Below are 22,115 nucleotides of genomic sequence, written 5' to 3'. Positions count from 1 at the left end.
ATAAGCTCTGACTACCTCTAGCAAGTAGAGAATTTATGGTATATTGATCAATTAATATTTTCTTCAAAGCGCTATAGGTTCATGAAGCACAATAAAAGCGCCCATTAAATACTAAAAACCAACCTGCAGTGCTAGGATAGCTGTATAATTTTTCAGGAGCAGCCATTCTTAACCAATTTTTATGTCTTCAATGCAGTGAATTCAGTTATTATATTTTCTGGTTCCCAGTAACCAAAAAATTTTTGACTCCATTTTTAAGTTTCAAAATAGATTTAAATGTGTCTATTGGATGAAAGGAGAATATAGGACTTATGAGAAATCCAGATAGTTTTTGTTGGCCTAGTGTTGATGGGAAGACATGGGGACAGAGTTGAAGCAATAGAAGTGGAGTCCTAAGTGACATGAGACTAAGATTAGAACTGAAATCATTGTTGTGAAGAGTCAAAATTATACCAGATGCTGGAGTTGAAAGAGTGAAGTAGAAATGGGAAAGAAATATCAAGGTCAATAGCTAAAAATAGAACAGAGCTAAGGCTCTGAATGGCAGAACGGTGCTTGCCATGTATTACAAGGGTGAGTATTCTGTCTGTCTGGACATATAAAGCATGTTAGTTATGTCTTTAGGAAGTTCAAGTCCTAAACATGTATTAGCTGGTCCTAAAGCACTCTGTGTGTGTGTGTGTGTGTGTGTGTATGGAGAGTGAAAGACAGGCAATTCATGGAAAGGTGTCCATATAAGATGGAGCTGAGTGGGACGTTGTTTTTGAATGAAAAAACAAATTGTATATGGATACAAGTTGATTTCTTCTTCTTATAGTGAGTTTTACTGCTTTTATCTCAACAAAATACTCTTTACAAATTTGGTGGCTAGGAAAAGGAATCTTTCTGGTATGAAGTGCTATTTTAGCTGTGAAAAAAAGGTCTTTGGTAAATTAGCTATGTAACCCTTGGGCCCAATTCATGAAAATGTATACACCAGCAATAGAGCTCTCTCTAGCTGTTACGCTGTCTCAAGTACCTGCTCAGTTAGTGATTCAGAGTATTCTGTTATCCCAGTTGTATTCTACACTGCTTCAGAGCTGATGTTAGAAGTTTTTTGAGATTATCTCTGTAAATAATAAAGTCCCCATACTCTAGGCTTCACCTCAATGTGTGTTACATCTCGTTGGAAAATTTACTGACTTTATACAACTTTCTTCTCTCCCTTTGGGTTTCTTCTGACACTAACTCTGGCCCATTTCTCTCTTAAAATTTTTTAAGCTGGAAGGAGCTGAGTTTAGTTTTAACTACTGAAATTGGTGCCTTGGTGGGTAAACTTCACCAATATTATTGATCAGATGAAATGGTTTTGTAGACATCAAAAGAATTTAAGTTGAATTAGGAGCCAGTAGCTTGAGAGTTTTAGCTGGAACTTTGAAATCTCTTAGGTCCTAGGAATAGGCTTAGGGAGCCAAATATTGGTCCTTTTCTCTGTGGGTGCAGGGTTTATTTTTTATTTGGGCAAAAAGTTGTTGTTCTGTCTTTTAAATTCATGCTGTTGTGCGTTGATTACAGTAAGAGCTTCATTGCCATTAATTATTGATGGAGATGATGATGGCTATGTAATCTTATGAGACCAGGTGGCCTTAATGGGTTTTAAGCTTGGTTCCTCGTTCCTACTCAATCCAGCGTGACTTTCTCCTGGTATTTTCCATGTTATCAAGGTCTTGGATCATTAAAGAGAAATGCAAATTAAAAAAAAAATCTCACCAGAAATTGTAAAATATCGTAATTCATAAAGTAACTATTTTGTGTGAGCCTGGGGCACCATACTTTATTTGATCACACACTTTCATTGGAAACAAATCTGTCAGATAAAATTAGTATTTTCATGGTTGGTAACTGAAAGAATTGCTAGGCAATCTTAATACCTTGCTTTTGGGTTATTATCTACTGTAATATGTAAAATTTAACCACTTCAATGTCTGATCTAAAGGGGAATACTCAGGGAGTATCATTCATTTCCTCTTTATTTCACTTACTTATTTAGTCAAATATTTATTGAGTATCCACCATTTGCCAGATACTGTGTTAGATGCTGAAAATATATCAGTAAAGAAAACAAACTCTCATAGCAATTACATTTTAATCAGAAAGACAGACAGTAATTAAATAAAGCAAGAGATAAGTACTATCAAGATAAAAAGAGACTACTGTGGAGGAGAGGGGATAGTCATTAAAGCAATGTGAATTCCTAAGAAGGCGGGTTATAATATATCTATAATAATCATAATAAAACAAGGCACATGGATGGACTTAGAGTCTGTCATACAGAGTGAAGTAAGTCAGAAAGAGAAAAACAAATACCGTATGCTAACACATATATATGGAATCTAAAAAAAAAAAAGGTTCTGAAGAACCTAGGGGCAGGACAGAAATAAAGACGCAGATGTAGAGAACGGACTTGAGGACATGCGGAGGGGAAGGGTAAGCTGGGATGAAGTGAGAGAGTGGCATGGACTTATATACACTACCAAATGTAAACTAGATAGCTAGTGGGGAGCAGCCGCATAGCACAGGGAGATCAGCTCGGTGCTTTGTGACCGCCTGGAGGGGTGGGATAGGGAGGGTGGGAGGGAGGGAGACGCAAGAGGGAGGGGATATGGGGATATATGTATATGTATAGCTGATTCACTTTGTTACACAGCAGAAACTAGCACACCATTGTAAAGCAATTATACTCCAATAAAGATGTTAAAAAAAAGAAAAACAAGGCACAGTAGTATAGCATATAGCTACTGATCACCTGGGTGATTGCTGTTTACTACAATGGCTTTCTTTTTCCTTGAGCTTTTGATTTCTATTTTTATTTATTATTTTTAGGTTTCCTATTTTATAAAACATTAAGGTGAGGGGGCGGGGAGACACAATTGCAGAACTTTTATCTTAGAGTTGATCCAGTCTAATTTCCTTCACTCTGTAGGTGATGGAATTGAGGCTCAGAGAAGTTACCTGACTTACTGTGGGTTTCACAGCTACTTACAGCTAATTATAAGTAGCTCGTCCCTGTGGGTTTCCAGTGAGTGATGCATCTCTGGGTTTTTAATTCATAAAACCCCAGACCTGAACTTTTATGGTCTCACACGTGATTAACCCTGAGATATCCCAAGATCTCCAGGCTCCAGGAATTTCCTGTTATTTAATGCCTAATAACAACGTACAAGCCCCCTTTCCACTCCCAAATTAGCAAGAAATCTAGCCTTTAATGGGCTCTCATGTGCCTCCTCTCTGTCTGGCTTAGTGTTCCAGGTTTTTCTGTGGGTGGACTCTGGAAGTTTCATGACTGCTGGGAATTTCCTCAGTGTGGACACAGTTCATTTTCTAAGCCCTTCTAAGACCAGGCTATCTAGTTTACAAAATTTTACCAATGGTTTGGGGATGACAGAAGAGAATTACACTGCAAAAAAGGAAAAGGAACTTGAATGCTAGCTATGACTAGAGTTCATTGGTCAAGCCACTCAGAAGAGGTCCCTTATTGTTGTCTTAATCTTTCAACCTTCCTCTAAGCCCATCCCTGCCACCATATTGCAGGGACCAGTTTAACACACCACGGCCTTTGACAGTGTCCCTCCTTCCTGGAGTCCAGGCCATTAGGTCTTCACTGGCTCTAGACAGTTAAAAAAAGTCCTTTTGTCTCTCAGAGAGGCACTGCAGTCCACATTGATGACAACCTTTGACAGAATCATAGAGAGCAGTTTAGTCTTCATGGTCTCATGTTTTCCATTCCAGACTTGAAGCTGGGCTTTCTTTTCACATAATCAAAATGCTCTAAGTAAGAATTTTTTCCAAGACAAAAGAGAACCCCTCCCCTACCCACTATGAATAATGCCTCCACTTCCAGCTAAATTTTAAAAATATAAAACAAACCGAAAAAACCTGTTTGCGGGCTTTGAAATAATTATCTCACATAACAGCCAGCTATCAAAATTTCAATCTTACTGGCTCAAGTTTCTGAACAGCTCCTTATATAACCTGTAGAAATTCTCCACTTCTTCTTGGCTGGTTGCCTTCCATCACCATCTTCAAAACTTATTTCAAAACCCAACCTTTTTTGGAAGCCTGGTTAGCCTCAAGTCCTTCTAATTAACACTTTATTCTTAGCACTTATGTGTTCAGTTTGTGTGATGCCATTTTGCCATATTTCATCATTTGTACATGTGTATTCTCCTCCCAATTAGAAGGAACACAAACACTTTAAAGACAGGTACTTTGTTTTAAGAACCCCTCGCTCCCTGTTTGACAACAATGCCTATTTAGTACTCAACAAAATAATGTAACATAGTCTTGTCAGACTGAAGTCTATTGTTTACCCCCCAAACACTGCCAAAGACCTTAGACTTACTGCATTGCTCTATTTTGAAAATGTCTTTCGTTTCACCTTCCTTCTGAATTTGTCCCAAGTTCAGTTGCCACTGCTTGTCATATGGATTTGGGCACGCCATCCAGTGAAATTCCCATTCGAGAGCATTGTTTAATCTCATTTGACATGAGAGCGTTTAATCTTTAAATTTCATACTGTGATTTTCTATTGCATAACCCAATGGGAAAATAGTATGCTGAGTTGCCAGAGACTGAACTGAAGCCAGGGTGTCACATTGGCACTGCTTTTTCTATGCAGGAGGATGCTGGTGATATAACTGGGCAGAAGGAACCGTAATCAGAGCTTGAAAAGGTGGTGGAGGGGAGTATATGTGCAAAGGGAGCACACCTACTGATACATCTTCTTGAGGGCAGGAAATGACGTAAGGAAGGGAAGTTGAGAAGCCTGGGCCACTACACCTCAGACCCAACTGTGTCCTGAAAATACCCGACATGTGAGGAGGAGATATAGAGATGGGGTCAAGGAGGGAGGACTACATTTTGCAGGTCCACACTGAGATGTAGAAGTAGCTGAACTCAGTGTCTGTGTTATTTAACAATTTTAGGTCAATAAAATAAAATGGAAACATATCTAATAAACATCATTATCCCCCCCGTGCCTAGCCCCACCCCATCTTCTTTTAATGTTTAGTACCATGTGAAAATTTAGGAAACTTTGATTTTCCAGTGTTTGAATTCAAAAATATGCTTAAAAATGCTATTTGATAGTTTGGTTACTTGCTTATTCTAATTATGTTTTTCTTATAAGAAGGAAGTATATCTCCGACTAGGAATCAACAAAATTAATTCATGATAGAAATCTAAGACCTACACATCTGCAATGGTTTTAATATTATGCAAAACTACTTCTCTGGATGTCAAAACATGTACTATACATATCTGATGGAACTGACATATAGCTAACAGAATCCAGAGGGGATCTATTTAGAGCCAAATATCTTAGGTTCCAACCCCACCTCTACTCTTAACTAGCTTGGTGATCTGAGCAAGTTACTTGGCCTCTTCAAGTCTCGTTTCCCCTGTTAAATGAGACTGGTGATAATAGTATTTATCTTATAGGGGTGTTGAGAGTTTAAAATGAGTCAATATGTATAAAGTTCATAGAAGAATGCCTGGTACACAGTGCCAAATAAGTGTTCACTATTATTATGATTATACTCCCATGGTCTACTTCTGCATGAGTTCATGCTTAAGGTGCTTGGAGGTGAAGATTTTATTGTTAATCAACTTTACAAATATTGAAAGTTGAATTTTCTTTTTTCTTCTGAAGAATATGTGTGTATGTGACATATATATGCATACGTGTATATGTATTTGTGTATATGTATATGGTGATTTTTAAGTGTGTGCTTGTCTATTTCCATAATACTCAATAATGGATTGAATTTTTTTTTGATGGTAATTCTGAAAATATTCTACTCATGGGGCAAGTTCTTTCTCATCTTAACCACCAGGGATAGAATGTAATTCTAAGGCGGGAGCAATTTCAGTGAAGGTGTGAGCCCACAGAGTTCCCTTTATATTAGGGCCAAAGGAACAGTTTAATTTTCTCCTTGTTATATTTCAAATGCATCTCAAGCTGTACTGGGAATATCACTGTAAAATAAAGAGGCTCTTGCAATTCAGCACCTCCTACACACAGCTAATTAAACAGAACAAGAGACAAGGAGCAGACAAGAATCAAGCTCATAAATATTACACCTTTTTATTAATAATATACAAATTATCTTAATTAAACCTGCATTTTCCATGAGTAACAATCTCACACATAGTTTGTTCCCTTGTCCAAGGGGTGGAAGTGTCCTGGAGTTTTAATATGAGGAGACTGCTTCCTGGCTTAACAGACTTCCCTACTCTCTGTTTTGCAGTCTTTCAGAAAAAGTGTAGTTTTTCCCAGTTTCTAGGATCCAAGTGACTAAATGAAAGACCTGCTTTTCCTCTGAGCTCTAGATGAGCCTGGGATCCTCGAGATAAGCCTTGCCAATTAAAAAAGATTTCAGGGCTTCCCTGGTGGTGCAGTGGTTGAGAGTCCACCTGCCGATGTAGGGGACACGGGTTCGTGCCCCGGTCCGGGAGGATCCCACGTGCCGCGGAGCGGCTGGGCCCGTGAGCCATGGCCGCTGAGCCTGCGCGTCTGGAGCCTGTGCTCCGCAACGGGAGAGGCCACGACAGTGAGAGGCCCGCGTACCGCAAAACAAAAACAAAAACAAAAAACGACTTCAAACCAAACCCATATAGTCCACAAAGGTCTCAGTTAGGTCTCTTTATATTGTTTATTCTTCTTGACTCCTTCATTGTACTTACTCAAATTTATGATTATATATTTTCCTGTGATTATTTTTAAAAAGCCTGTTTCCCTCTCTAGATACAAGCTCCTGAGATCAAGGACTCTATGTATCTTGTTCACATTCCATTTCCAGTGCTAAGCTCCCCTCTGATCTATGGTTGGTTCTTTGTGATTTGGTGTGTGTGTGTGTGTGTGTGTGTGTGTGTGTGTGTGTGTGTGTTAGAGGGAGGTGAAAGCCAGGGATTTTATAACTGCTTCTTCTTTTTCTAGCTGTAAAATAATTTACACACAATACAGTTTACACTTTGAAGTGTATACTTTCATGTGTTTTGACAAATATATGGAGTCATGTAATTTTCACCATAATCAAGATGAAGAACAGTTACATCATTCCTTAAAGTTCCCTCCTTCCCCTTTGCAGTCAGTCCCCTACTTTGCTTTCATCTCCAGCTCCTGGCAACCACCAATTTGTTTTCTGTCCCTCTAGCTGTTGCCTTTTCTAGAATATCATATAAATGGCCTCAAACAGTGGGTAGTCTTTTGTGTCTGGCTTCTTTCATTTAGCATAATGCTTTTGAAATCCATCCATGTTGTTTTGTCTGTTAGTAATTTGTTGCTTTTTAAAACTGAGAAGAAAGAGAGTAGATTCTTAATAATTATTTATTGAATATATAAAAAGGAATACAGACCTAGAAGAGCATCTACTAATGGATTAATTGAGAAAATGTAAACATCTTTATCCATAAGTACTTGCTGATTGCCTGGATAATATGTTAATTATCCTTTCATGGTAATTGTAGATTTGAATACCAGATCTTGTTTTTATCTTCAGATTTTTTAATGGAGTAGTTTTCCAGGATAATTGGAATATTTAAGCACCATCTCTAGTGGAAAGGAAGTCATTTTTTGTTTCTGTGATACCTAGGAGTTAGCATCTGGATACTGTCCCATGAAATCTTCAGGGGAGACCCTGCAATAAGTTTGAGGGAGGCTGATATTTTCAGCATAGATTATCCCCATTGGGAGAGTAGACATTGCACTTTTCAAGTAAAAATTTCACCTTTCAGCTAAAAAGGTGTGAAAATTATCTTATTTGTATGTTTAAAAGGAGAATTTAAAATATATTACTTGCCCAACCTTAGAAAAATAGAAATTAATATTGGATACTTCCTGAAAATTTTATCTTGGATCCTTGGAGAGTACTTTCTCCAGTGCTTACTTGGACCATGACAAGGAGAACTTTGATATTTTGAAGAGTGCTAACATTAAGTCACTGAGACGAAAGGAAAATCAGGTCTGTCTTTTCTTCTTTTTCTTTCTTTCTCTTTTTCTTTTTAAATTTATTTTGGTTGCACTGGGTCTTCACTGCGGCGTGTGGGTTTAGTTGCAGCATATGGGATCTTAGTTCCCCGACCAGGGATCAAACCCGGGCCCCCAGCAATGGGAGCACAGAGTCTTAACCACTGGACCACCAGGCAAGTCCCAGGTCTGTCTTTTCTAATGACATAAAAGATCAAGGAGAGGCAAAATGTAGAAGGAAAGAAGACTAGATTAAGAATGAGGTGTGGAGTCTGTATATTAACCAAGTGATTTAACCACTTGTGACAGTGTATTCTCTGGTAAAATTGGGATAAATAGTTAAATTCTGCTTATCTCTCAGGTTGCTGTTTTTTTAAAATTTTCAAATGTTACCACAAATGCAGTTAGCAACTACATTCTCTTTGGATTGGCTGTTCTTTTCCTAGGGACAGTCCTGTATGATACTTGAACACGTTGCCCTCTCCTCTAACACAGCAGTGGAGATCACTGTGGGGAAAACTCTTTCTTCATTCACTCCTTTGCATAAATGTCTCCATCAGCACATAGGAATCTTGTTATTAAAAAAAACAAAGCAAAACAAAAACCCTTAGGTTTTAATTCAAAAAGGATATGTGGCAATATACAAGATAGTTTGTAGAATTCTCTACATTTGCTATGGAAAATTACTAAATGCACAGCAATTTTCCTAGTATCTTTCTTATTTATTTACTATATAGCAGGCACTAAAAGTATGACATGTATTATCTCATTTAACCTTCACAACAGTTCTCTAAGAAAGGTAAAGTATTGGCCATATTTCATAGATGAGGAAACCAGGACTTACGTTTTTTTGTTGGTTTTCTGTCTGGTTGTTCTAGTTTTAGCTGGTTTTCATGGCTACCATTATTGTGAGGCTATTGATTTTCAAAGCTACTCTAGAGCTGTGGAAGGTGGAATGGGAATATGGCAAGTTAAAACTCCACAAAGCTAGCTATTCTTTTCAAGATTCAGCTATTCTGTTGTTGTTGTTGTTGAGTAAATGCTCTCTTCAGACTGTTGTAAACCTTTGGCTAATTTCCAGAGTTCTAAAAAAAATTGACTTTGATAAAATTTTTCCATGTTCTCATTAGAACAGATTTTTGGGGTTCTTACTTCACCATTCCCGCTGATGTCCTAGGGAGTGATAGCTTTTTAGCATGGGAGGTGATAGCTAATCTGAGCCATTTCTTTAAAAAAAATTTCACAAATATTGCAATACATTATAAATATATAAATACATTGTGGATAAGGCTGAATTGATCAAAATATGGTTGAGGACCATCTCCATCAGAATCACCTGGAAATTTATTAAGGATGCAAATTACTGAACCGCCTCAATCCTATTAAATCAGCTTCTCTAGAGAGAGAACCCTGATCCTATATTTTTCACAAACTCCCAGGTGACTCATTTTGGAAGTTTTTCACAAACTCCCAACTAAAATTGAAAAATCACTTCCATATGGTATTCTACAATTGACATAATTCAGTGCTTACGTACTAGATATTGGGTTGTAGGATTAATTTTGAACATCTTAAAATTCAGCAATAGGAATTTTGGTAGATAATCACTTTCCTGTGGGTTTACATTTATCAATGATATTTCAGCATTGCCTCCACATAAGTATATCATGAAAATATCTAAGAGTTGGGTTATTAAGCACCTACCATCTGCTAGGGGTTCAGGGCTTTCACTATATCATTTAATTCTCAAAGATCTGACTTTTTATCCTTATTTTAAAGGTGAAGAATCTCTCCAGGGTCATATGGCTAACAAAATGGAAGAATTGGTATTTAAAGGAAGTATCCCTGACCCTAAATTCCATACTTTTTCTGCTTTACTTTCTTGGTTCTCTTAAGCTACAACTCTATTAGACATTTCTCACTTGAGTGTAATGATTATTTTGCCAGTAGATTCACGACCTTATTCATTTCAGTTCTTTTTTAAAAACTTCAGGACATTGGATGTCTTTCTTATCTCATTAATGCAATCCAACATGTCTCTGTCTGAAAGTTATGGAATAATTGGCAAATAAAGTGACTTGTTTGGCTCAGACATGAAATGTGGTACGCATGAGCAAGGAGGTAAGATGATTTGGAACCTCTGCGTGGGCTGAGGGCTGAGTTTCACAGCGGCTCTAAAATGAAGGTGAAAGAAAGAAATTGAGGCCCTTAAGCAAACCAAATCAAATTAGTTCAAAGAAAAGGAAATGACTTTCCAGATTAATAGAGATGAGCTGGCCTGTACATGCTGAACACCCTCATATTTTTCAATGACTATATGTTATTTTCTCAAGGCTGTGGGCAATGGGTGTATATTTAAAAAGAGGATTTCAGAAGAACGAGTTTTTCTCAATGAGCTGGTCAGCATTTTCTGATGTCATTGTTCTCTTTCTCAGAATTCTGGATTCAGTTCATTATGTGTCAAAAAAGAGAGAACATGGCAGAGGGGTGTCCTGTAGCCCCAGACGAGACCTAGAAAATTGGCTGACCTGACAGTTTATTTTTGATCTCACTGTATCTGTGTCTGTGCAGAATTCCTTAGGTCATTTATACAGCATAGAGGACTCGAGAGAAATCCAGCTTGTGCCGAATTCCTTCTGTGTTCTGAATTTTTTCAGATTGCTTCATGTACGGGTATATATTTCGTAGTAGATGTTAATTTTTAGATAGCTCGGATCTCTTTGAAAGCAGGGACTGTTTCTCATTCCGCCTTGTACTGTCAAAATCAAACACAGAGCTTTCACACTTAGTAGGCTCTCAGGATGTTTGAGGAATGAATAGAAAGTTGGAATCAGTGAGATGTAGATTAGTAGATTATATCTGCCTCATCTGTTCTCAACATACTGCTTTATTTGAGAGTAGATTAAAATATAGACAATAACTCAGTAAGTATAAGGGTAACGAATAACAATGAAACAAAAATCCACGCACCCGTCTAGTGTAAGAAAAGGAACGTTGTAATTAACTTCGAAGCCTCTTGAGTCTCCAAACTCTTTCTCCTTCACTGTGTACCCCACCTCCAGGGGTGGTGACTACTGTCCTAAACTTTGAGGGTATCATCATGGTTGCTTTTATATTAGAAATAAGTGGGCCTGTTGTCATTATTAAAACATGGCTCTTTCTTTGTGGAGAGGATACGATCAATTTCTGTTTAAAGCAACAGTAATCCTTATCGATAGGCTAAAAGTCCGTAAGGGGTGACATGTAAAGGCTCATCCGCTCAAAATATATTCAAATCTTAATAAGAGTTTTCCTAGCCTTCCCTCACAGGAGTAAATAACATGGGAATTTCAGGTTCCTCAGTGGGGTGAATGAAGGAGAGATTTTTGGCAGGGGCTCTTCCTAGTGTCCCTGTGTATTCCCACTGGACCGCACATGCTGCTGTTGTTAATAAGACTCTTCAGTGGCTGGTGACGTGTTGCCTCTGAGAAGTGTGGACCTGCGGTGTGGAGAAACGTGGTCACGATTCCTGTTATTTAAATGTCTGCTCCTTGCGGCTTCATTGATTGTGACAGCAGCTTTACCACCTTGTAGATTTAAAAGGCATGAGCCATGTTAAATGCCAGGCTTGATAAATCAAAGCTGTTTTCCCACAGAAGAAGATGAAAGAAGTGATTTATAGTTTATTCACAGTGAAGAGTTTGTGTGAGATCACGAGAGAAAAAGTCCTCTCTTATAAGAACCTGATTGACTACTCTGGGGACTCTCCAGAAGAAGGAAGATTTGCTCTTGTTTTTCTTTCCTATAGGGCTGGATTTCCTACTTTTTCATGGCTCTTTTTTTCTCTGAAGAGGCCAAGTTTTTTTCTTTGCTCATCAAGGGGTTGGGGGCGGAACAAAGGTAATCTTTTGAATACCCTCCAAAGGGGGTCTGTCAGTTTTGTTTGCCATTGACTGAATATAATTCAATTTTGCAATACCTGGATATTGGAAATGGGGTGTCGGTGTTCTGGTTATTATATTGACAGCATTTATACATTTGTTTTCTTCACGTTTTTTTCATGTAGCTCATGTAGTACATTCATGAGTATCTAATGTGTGCTAGATGCTGGAAGCAAGCAGAGTATAGAACAGATACAGTCTCTGCCTTTAAGAAGTTTATAATAGTCTGTCATGGGAGGCAGACCATTAATCCCAATTCAGTAAGTGCCCTGAAGGAAAAGTATACTTCATTTTGCCAAGTGTTATGGAGATGAACCTTCTTTCCATCTGCTTCGCATTTCCTTGTAGAGGGACATCAGTTAAAGTAGTGCTCCTGGCTTCTCTGAGCTGGGCTTGTCTAGCTCAGCCCTTCGCTTCCCTCTGCTCTGGGGATGAGCCTGTCTGCTCTGAGCCTCTGCCTCTGAGTGGGAGGTGGGGTACTTTGGGGCCTTCCAGGTTTCCAGCACTGCTGTGACACTGCTCACATCTGTCCAAGCCTGCAGTTCAGGTTAGGAGAACCACTGCCGCCTCGTACCCCCGCTACGTTCCTGACACAGCCTTTATTAGTATTATGCTGATACTTGATCCTCATCTACTTGACTCCACTGTCCCTAAATTAATTCAGAATTTGGGTGGGAGAGAAGATGCTATTATTGGTTCCTTCAAACCTCAACACTAAGCATCAAACTTGATGCATGTACTAGGGTGCATATACTGATAAAGTCTAATTTCTGGACCCGGGGTTTTCAAATTCTGCTTCTCAGAGGAAGAAGGTTGGAGTGAACTGGCAGGGCTGAATCCTTCCTCTATGCACAATGCCTTCAGTGAGAGCAGACTTGCTTGGGTCTGTTTTATATATTAGGCTTCCACACAAAAATTCTGAGGTTAAAAGGAGTTTACAGACTAGTGCCTTAGACTTAGAGCTTTCAAACACTTTAGATCACAATCCACACTGTGTATAATTACATTTTGTATCACACATATGCATATGTATTAAATATATGTGTATACAGACCTTACCATCTGCATTCCATTCCATTCTAATCCAATCCATTCAATTTCTTTCAATTTTATACCATTAGAAAGAAAAGTTTGGTTAAATCTCACTAAATTGATTCCGCTACACATATGACATGCAATTTGGAAAATTCTGCATAAGACTGTGTTCGTTTTGCCAGAAGGCTGTGCTCTGATCTCTTGTCTGCCAAGGATCTGACCTTCTCCTGATGACATCTTTTTGCTTTATGTGCTCATTCCTTTTGAAGCTTAATATATTATTTGTTTCCTGAGTGCATATAAATTAGGGTTAAACTTATTATGAAATTATTGTCCCTTCTGAGAAAGTATTTTTTTCACCATTGTTATTATTGCTGAGACTTTCACTAATACCAAAATGATGTGTTACATTCCAAATCTGGCAAACATTACTAAATATTTCTCCTGAGGCTCATTTGAAACCATATTATTATTACTGACCTGTTTTGTTTTGTTTTGATAATGGGGTAATTTTCTATCAAATCTCAGTAGTAAACAAAGCTGACAGAAATTCTCAAGTTCATAGAATTTATACTCACCTGGAGTGTTTCTTTTACATAAAAATATTCATAGGACTCCGATTTTAGACTGAATTATTTATGTGAACTTATTCATCACCACCACCCCATTCTTGACAGCATGACTTCCAGAAAATGGCAACGTGAGGGGTATGAAGAGAGCAGTATCATTTTTGTGCTTGAGCTAAAGCCCAGACATTTCAGGTTTGGGTGGAGCATGAGAAAGGGCAGCTCAGTGACCCTGGGCACAGGAAGGGTGAGGCGTCCACAGGGATGTGAAGTGCTCTGGAAGGAAAGTAAGAGGGCATCAGAGCAAACAGGGCCTCCCTGATGTAGCATCACACCAGCCTGTCCCCTAGCCTGTGAAGCTGACTTCAAAGCAGTAAACACTGAGAAGTCAACCCATTACTTCACTTTTGTCTCCATGATTGGACATCTAGTTAAGAGAGCTTCTGATGAGGGGCAAATTGTTCATCCCCAGATGGAGGAGGAAGAATGCGCTTGCCCAGCAAAGCTTGGCCTCTCCCTGGTTGCCCGGTTAAGAGCCCTCTTTCCTGCCTACCTCCAGTCACTGCTTGTTTGCTTGCAGTGGGCGGTAGAAATAGGCAAACACGGGTGCTGTCTGCATTGGCAGCCAGGCCTCTCCTCCAGAGGCAGGCTCTCCCTGGATGGCACTGGCTGGTAACCACAAGAATGAAGATCGAATCAAGTGAATACTGGCTCTCTGCTTCCCCATTGTTGATGATAAAACACGATTGAGCTTTCAGTTTCTTCCTTCTGCTTCCAAAACCAGCCTTTTCTGCAGGCTCTCTGACTTGCCACTTTTGTGGTGTCATGGAAAGAACACTTGCCTAGATCAGCACACCTGGCTTCTTCTCCAGATTTTGTCTCTAATGTACTGTGCACATCACTTAACCTCCCCGTGCCTTCTTTCAAATGGAGATCTAATCCCTAATAATGGCCAAGCTTTGTGGTTCTTATCTCAGGGATTTATCAGGGTGGAAAGCAGAAAATGCTTAAGTGAAATTCAGGGCTCTGTCTTAAAATTCTAAACAGTTGAAGAGTGTCCTGGAGGGGGTAAGGGGTGAAGAGAGGCAGTTAGGCTGCAAGGAGAGATTTCTGGAAACTGGGAGGGAGGGAAAGAGAGAGAGAGGGAGAGAGAGAGAGAGAGGGAGAGAGAGAGCGAGAGAGAGATCAATCCTGCCTTCAGAATTTGTGTTCTGCTCAGGAGGTGATAAGGCCTCAGGAGGGAGGTGTGACAAAGCAGCGCAGGCACCCTTAGAAGGCTTGGGTTCTACGACTCGTGTTTCCAACTCACGTGAGATTTCCAGCCTCAGCAAAGAAGCAGCAGAGCCTGGGACAACGGGTGACTCGGCTATAGGCAGTGTGGACTCTGACAACCTATGGTATTCCCCACCTTGGAGAGGGGTAAGACCCCAGGGCTTTCTACCTTTACAGGAGGGAGCCCCAAGAAGGCCTAGGGCTTAACTTCTTCAAAGTCCAATAGGAATGGGACTTGGAGTCAGAATTAAACTGACTTTTAAAAGAATAAAAATAGCTAATGCGTAATTTTTTTACACACCCAAGTGAAGGGACTGTGGCTCACGCTCTATTCTGTGTCCCTGTATTTACTGAGTGAAATCTCTCGGAAAACCCTGTCCTTTCATTCTGTATACATGGAGCTTCTCTGCCAGGCACCTTCAGAGGCCACCAGAGCTCCAGGCCAGGCCAGGCTGGCCTTGGCCTGGAGTAAGAAGCAGAATGAGCAATTCGAGGCTTGGAGTCCTTCCCGTGGTGGGGTAAGCGGCATGGGCAGGCCCAGGCAGGGCTCTGAAAGCCCATCACTGAGGAATCACCCCCCCTGGAGCTAGCGTTAGGGTAGCACTCAGCAGCGCTTCATTAGCCGGGGCTCCTGGCACACCAGCTGAAGCCATTAGGGGCTGATAGGTTCTCAGGGCTTCCTCAACCCCAAGTTTATTTCTACTTTCCTGCCTAGGGCCAACAGACTTCCCTCCTCTGACATAGAGACAGGAACCCAGAAGGCTTCTGGGCCAACAATTCTCTCCTGCTGAAAGTGTGGAGACTTTGCGTTGGCTCCTAGACCCCGTTCTCCTTCCACACTTCACAGTTCCCAGGCAGTCACAGAAAGAGGAACGTGCCTGAAAAGAACCACCAGCTGGGCCCACAGAGTTCAGCAGGGGGCATCCACAGCTAATGGAGAAGGTTTGAAGCCTGCCCCCGTGGTTCTGGAAACTCAGCTGTGGCACGCTTGCCAGAAGAGCCCTTCAAGTCATCTTATTCTTAGTGCCTCTCAGGGCAGCCTTTACAAAGGCAAGTTCTCCTTGCCTGCAACTTATTGAGGTCAGCCAAGGAGAGCAGCTATGGGAGAAATAGGAAGAAGAAGAAGACATGTATTTTTAGTGCATTTTCTCCTGACTTTCTGTTGCCCCTCTTTTCCTGCCTCCTTCCTCAGTCTCCCCAGAAGCCTCCCAGCACCCCAACATTAGCCAGGTCGCTTCTGTGCCTGCACTGTCTGGATCCCTGGAGACATTCATGGTTCCCTGAGCCGCCTTTCCTCATAGCCCCTTGTCTGGGATCTCACTGTCTCTTCTTCATCAAAACGGACATATCTGTCCTTCAGGGAAGGAAGTTAATCGGATAAATGAACTCACAATGAAGTACAAAGGAGGATGGTTTAAAATGACGTGTTATACAGAGTATGGAGCATTGTTTCAAATTGTGCGTTAAAAAACACATTTCATGAAATTTACCATCTTAACCTTTTTTTTTTTTTGGTGGTACGCGGGCCTCTCACTGTTGTGGCCTCTCCCGTTGCGGAGCACAGGCTCCGGACGCTCAGGCTCAGCAGCCATGGCTCATGGGCCCAGCCGCTCGCAGCATGTGGATCTTCCCAGACCGGGGCACGAACCCGTGTCCCCTGCATCGGCAGGCGGACTCTCAACCACTGCGCCACCAGGGAAGCTCTTAACCATTTTTTAAGTACGCAGTTTTGTACTGTTAAGTATGTTCACATTATTGTGAGGCAGATCTCCAGAACTTTTTTATCTTGCAGAATTGAAACTCTGTGTCCATTAAACAGCTCCCCATTTCCTTCTTCTTCCAACCCCTAATAACCACCATTCTACTTTCTATATCTATGAATCTGACTAGATACTTTGTGTAAATAGAATCATAATGTATTTGTCCTTATGTGACTGGCTTAGGGTTCATCTATGTTGTAGCGTATGTCAGGATTTCCTTCCTTTTTTAAGGCTGCATACTATTCCATTGTATGTACATACCACATTTTGTTTATTCATCCGTTGATGAGTGGGTTGCTTCCACATTTTGGCTATTGTGAATAGTGCTACTATAAATATGGATGTGTGAATATCTCTTTGAGACCCTGCTTTCAGTTCTTTTGAATGTGTATCCAGAAATAGGATTGCTTGATCGCATGGTAGTTCTGTTTTGAATTTTTTGAGGAACTGCAATATTGTTCTTGACAGCAGTTGCACCATCTTACTAATTCTACCAATAGTGCACAAGGGTTCCAACTTCTCTGCATCCCCACCAACACTAGTTATTTTCTGTGTTTTTTTTTGTTGTTGTTATTGTTGTTGTTAGTAGCCATCCTAATGGGTGTGAGAGTATGGTTGAATTTTAACAGAATATTTTAATGCTTCAGCCTAAAGGAATAATGATGGTTTTGATTTCAGACTCTGGCACAGGCACTGGGGAGTTAGTAGATGTTTTGGTTAGGAGATTCTTACAGCATCCTTTAAATCACATGACATAGACTTCAGCAGTCATTATATCACCTGAGTGACAGGTAGCTCACCTTCCCTGAAATCTAGATAAGAATACCTCTTTTTTATTAATAAATTTTATTTTTGTACTTCTATAAAATAGATCAGGCATACCAAAAGGACAGAGTAACATTCTGAGTTAGTGACAAAATGTTTATCTTTTCTATGAAAATTTTCAAAATAAGATTGCTGTTAAATGCAGTCCCTCAAAAATATATTCCTGACTATATGGTCCAGGATTAGAAAAGAAGAACTCCCCTACACTCTAGAATTATCAGTGAAAAGCCATGGTGAGTATTTGATATATTTTAAAGATTCTTCCATCATGCGAATACATTTATCTTTATAAAACAGGTCAAGGATAATCTTGACACATCAAAAACTCAAGTGAAAACTATATCCTCAACTGTTTTGAAACTCAGAATATGAGCTTCTGAATGGGCTCTAAACTTGCAAACTATAACTTCCCATCCTTTCTAGTACATTTGATAAAAGTGATACTAGGGCTTCCCTGGTGGCGCAGTGGTTGAGAGTCCGCCTGCCGATGCAGGGGACACGGGTTCGTGTCCCGGTCCGGAAGGATCCCACATGCCGCGGAGCAGCTGGGCCCGTGAGCCATGGCCGCTGAGCCTGCGCGTCCGGAGCCTGTGCTCCGCAACGGGAGAGGCCACAACAGTGAGAGGCCCGCGTACCGCAAAAAAATAAATAAATAAATAAAAGTGATACTAAATTTTCTTCTTTCATTTATATATTTGATCAATTTTATTGACTTCCCATATGCGCCAGAACCTGTGATAGGTGCTCAGAGGTCAGTGATTTGGCCATGACATCTGCCCTTATACTGCTCACTAGTGTGTTTCTCCATCCATCAGAACAGCAGACTTCCTCTTAGTGAAGCAATATATTGAACTGAATTATAGAATTATTTCTCATCCTTAACATGGAGATAATAGGAACTACCTTACAGCGTTATTGTGAAATTTAGGCGTGATAATATATGTAAAGTGTTAGAACTTTAGTTCATGGCACATAATAGGAGCTCAATAAACTTGAGCTAAAAAATAAATAAATAAATCATAGAACGCTATAGTTGTAGGAGACCTTACAGTTTGTTTAATAATCCAAACTCCTCAATTTAAGGCTGGAGAATATGACTCTCAGTGAGGTTAAGTAGCTTACTCAAGGTTGCAACTTGATTGTTAGCAGGAGAAACAATGGGACCCAAGATCTCTTGATTTCTACCTCATTGAAATTTTTACTATAATAGCGTCAGAGAAGTTGTGGATGGGAGAAGAACAGCGTAATAGTTCCAAGCATGTGGCAGATACTCAATAAATGCAGTAAATGCTTATTGCATCACTATTCAACAAAGTCACTACCTCAAGGAAAAACTCTAACAGTGTAAGAGCTTCCAAAAGTCTGGTGACATGCAATTGGATGTTTTACTCTAGTTGAGCATAGTCTGATTCCTTAAAGATATCACATTGGCTGGTGGTTTATGTATGAGGTGATTCGCTTGGGTTGAGTCCATGGAAAACAGGCGCCATGCAAACAAGCCCACCATTGTTTACTGATCAGGTGCGGTCTCCTACCTACTTACCAGGCGTTGGCCACAAAACATGTTCACTTTGGCAGTAGTTTCCAAGATTACCGAAGGCATTCTCTTGGTTATGGAGATTTGAAAATCTGAGAAAAAAATCTTCCTTATTTTCAACCCAATCTATTTCACCTCCGAAAATATTGAAGAGGTATGAACAAGTGGCAAGTTCTCAGTACATTCCTGCAGACAGCATCCAGGGAGAGCCTGAGCTAGACCGTGTGAACACATAAACCTTTAGAGTCCTATGAACCACACAACGTTTTAATCCACTATTTAGGGAACAAAACAGCAATAACCTGCAGAGGGTCCAAAGAGGAAAGTAACTGTCCTTTCTGAAAGGAAATGAAGTTGTTTGTGCTTGCCTCTCCTCACATCTTCAAGATCATGAAAGGCTTTTTTTCTGGAGATCAGCCACAGTTACTGCCTAAAAAGATGCACACCTCCTTCAAGGCTTCAGTCACAGACTTGAAGGAAAGCATGAAATCATCAGCTAAGCAGCCTGTGGGCTTTAGATGAGCAATTGTCCGACTTAGGAAGAGGAAAGAGAAGAAGGAACAAGAAAAGGAATCAGGGTCAATATCAATTACATTTGGGTGAAGATCCATTTGATTAATGATAATTTTAATCCTTGAATTTCAGGGACAAGCCTCTTAACTTTTCTTCTGTAACTATAAGTGTAGTTATCCTTTGCCTGTTTTGTGCAGTGACAGTTTAGTATAGGGCAGTGATTCCTAGTGAGTAGTGGTGGTAGGGGGTGTGATTTGACCTCCTGTCCACCACGGGACTTTAGCAGTGTCTGGAGACATTTTTGATTTTTACAACCCCACGGGTGGTGTGGCGGGAGTGGTGCTATTGGCATCTAGTAGGTAGAGACCAGAGAGGCTGCTAAACATCTTATGATGCACAGGATAGCCCCCACAATAAAGAATTATCCTCTTTAAAGTGCCCATTGTGCCAGGATTGAGAAACTCTGGTATAGGAGCTAAAACTTCATTTATGGAGCCAGATGGGCTGAGTTTCACTTGACCTTGTACAAGTGACTGAACCTCTGTCTCTCAATTCCCCATCTGTAAAATGAAATAATAATAGTATTTTCCTTATAAGATTTTTATGTGGATTAAATGAGTGTATGTATATGGTTCTCAGAACAGTGCCCAGTATATAGTCAACACCATGTAAATATTAGTTGTTATTCTTGTGCAAAACAGCACAGGGTAGATATCAGAACCATCAGAACAATAATCTCTGCACAAGTATGTTTTCATTTTTTAAAATAAATTTATTTATTTATTTTTGGCTGTTTTGGGTCTTCGTTGTTGTGCACAGGCTTTCTCTAGTTGTGGCAAGTGGGGGCTACTCTTTGTTGTAGTGTGCGGGCTTCTCATTGTCGTGGCTTCTCTTGTTGCAGAGCATGGGCTCTAGGCGTGCAGGCTTCAGTAACTGTGGCATGTGGGCTCAGTAGTTGTGGCTCGCGGGCTCTAGAGCTCAGGCTCAGTAGTTGTGGCATACAGGCTTAGTTGCTCTGCGGCATGTGGGATCTTCCCAGGCCAGGGCTCGAACCTGTGTCCCTTGCATTGGCAGGCAGATTCTTAAGCACTGTGTCACCAGGGAAGCCCAGCACAAGTATGTTTTTGAAGGGAACTTCATTAGAAATCACTTTATAAGGTAAAGATCAGTACAGACTGACTAATTTGATGTGACCTATGAGATATTGGAATCTGAGTGGTAATGAACTGTGTGACACTGTCATTACTCTGCTAGTTTCCTACAGCCAATTTAGCGCTGTGGTGTTGAAATGGAAAAGATGTCCAGGGTGGTGTTTGAGTTTAGTTAGTAATCATGTTTTCAAGATTCTTAAAAGATCAAAGATGTGAGATGGGGGAAAAGGAGAGACTAAAGGACATATAACTGAAAATTAACCACTCACTTGACAGGGCTGTTGGTGTTCGTAAGTGGAGGCACTTGACCTTTAAGATAACAGAGATAAAACTGTAAAAGGCCAGAGTCTGATGAAAGACCTTGAAAACTAAAGGTGGTGATATTTGTGGACAGAGCCAACGCATTAACATTATGATTTATTCTCCCAATAATTGTAGAGATGAAGACGCCAAAAAGGGAACAGTTAAGTACATATGACAAATTATAGGTGTTCAGCAGGGGAAGAGGCTTGAATTGGCTGAACTGGACTGTCTGAATACTATGCCCAGAATTATATTTAATCTAGTGGTTTTGATTTGCATGAGAGTCTGAAAATATCTCTACTAAGCTCGCTTAAATAGTCCTTGACCTTGAGGCTCTTGTTTTATGCTCTAGATAATTTCAGCAGCCAGGGGACCCACTCTGACTTTTCCCCATTCTAGATTCTTTCTCTCAGAATGAAAGTTTTAATTAAGAAGATATTTAACATTAGGGGCTGTAGGAAATTTCACAAAGCTTCAGGAGACCAACTTTAAAGTCAACAGTTTCAGGCCATTCTGTGATAACTGCCCGTCTACTTTAAGTATTTGTGAACCTAGAAAAAGATATTTACAGTAATACTGAGATCCTCCAGGCCTCCATAAAATGTGCCTTTATGGTATATACTCACTTGTAAGCTCAAAGGGCTGAAACTCACCTGGTTCTGGTATAGTCTCTTACCAGTAAAATGGAAGAGATCACAGAGAACAAGGGTAATCACTACCCTTTTTGAATACCTAGTATAAGCATGATCAGGTACTGTGCAAGGTATTTTAGATATTAAAAACATATTTAAAAAACTCTGCCCATTTTTCAGAAAGTAAAGCCAAGGTTCAAAGTCAGGTAATTGGCTCAAGATCATAGAGCTGGTAAATTATGGTGCCAGGAGTTAGATGCAGGTCTGTCTCTCCCTAAGGCCTTTTCTGCTTTATCTCGTTATCTCTTGAGTAATTAGCATAGAAAATCCAGCTCTCAGGCACTTCCAGCATCCTAGGAGTCTCTGAAAGATGAGGGATTTGAGGTGGGTCATGTCTGGGGCTGGGTACCTGTTCATTTGGAATTAACCAAAAACTTATGTCCTCTTCTGATATTTTAAAATATGGGGATCCCAAATTTTGAGCAGTTATCACTACTGCCTTGTCACTTAATGGAATGCAGGTATCATCAGAAGGACATAAGAAATATCTCTTAGTCACAGAAAAACAGTGTGCCTACACATATCCTGTAGATCCT

General features: G+C 40.2%; 1 long non-coding RNA gene across 1 annotated transcript in view; it reads left to right on the top strand.

The window, feature by feature from the left end:
• Nucleotides 1-22,115, top strand: part of LOC149748035 (uncharacterized) — an 88,692-nt gene that overhangs the window by 16,021 nt on the left and 50,556 nt on the right. Inside the window, exon 2 of the long non-coding RNA XR_016394979.1 lies at nucleotides 1-22,115. This exon is cut by the window's left edge and continues 12,232 nt beyond it; it is cut by the window's right edge and continues 50,556 nt beyond it. This is a non-coding gene — a long non-coding RNA (uncharacterized LOC149748035).

This window comes from Delphinapterus leucas, chromosome 11, assembly GCF_059928025.1.
Source record: "Delphinapterus leucas isolate spDelLeu-1000000601 "Yukka" chromosome 11, BTC_Dleu_Yukka2, whole genome shotgun sequence".
Lineage (NCBI taxonomy): Eukaryota > Metazoa > Chordata > Mammalia > Artiodactyla > Monodontidae > Delphinapterus > Delphinapterus leucas.
Note: the sequence above shows the minus strand (reverse complement) of the source record. Positions and strands in the feature narration are given on the sequence as shown.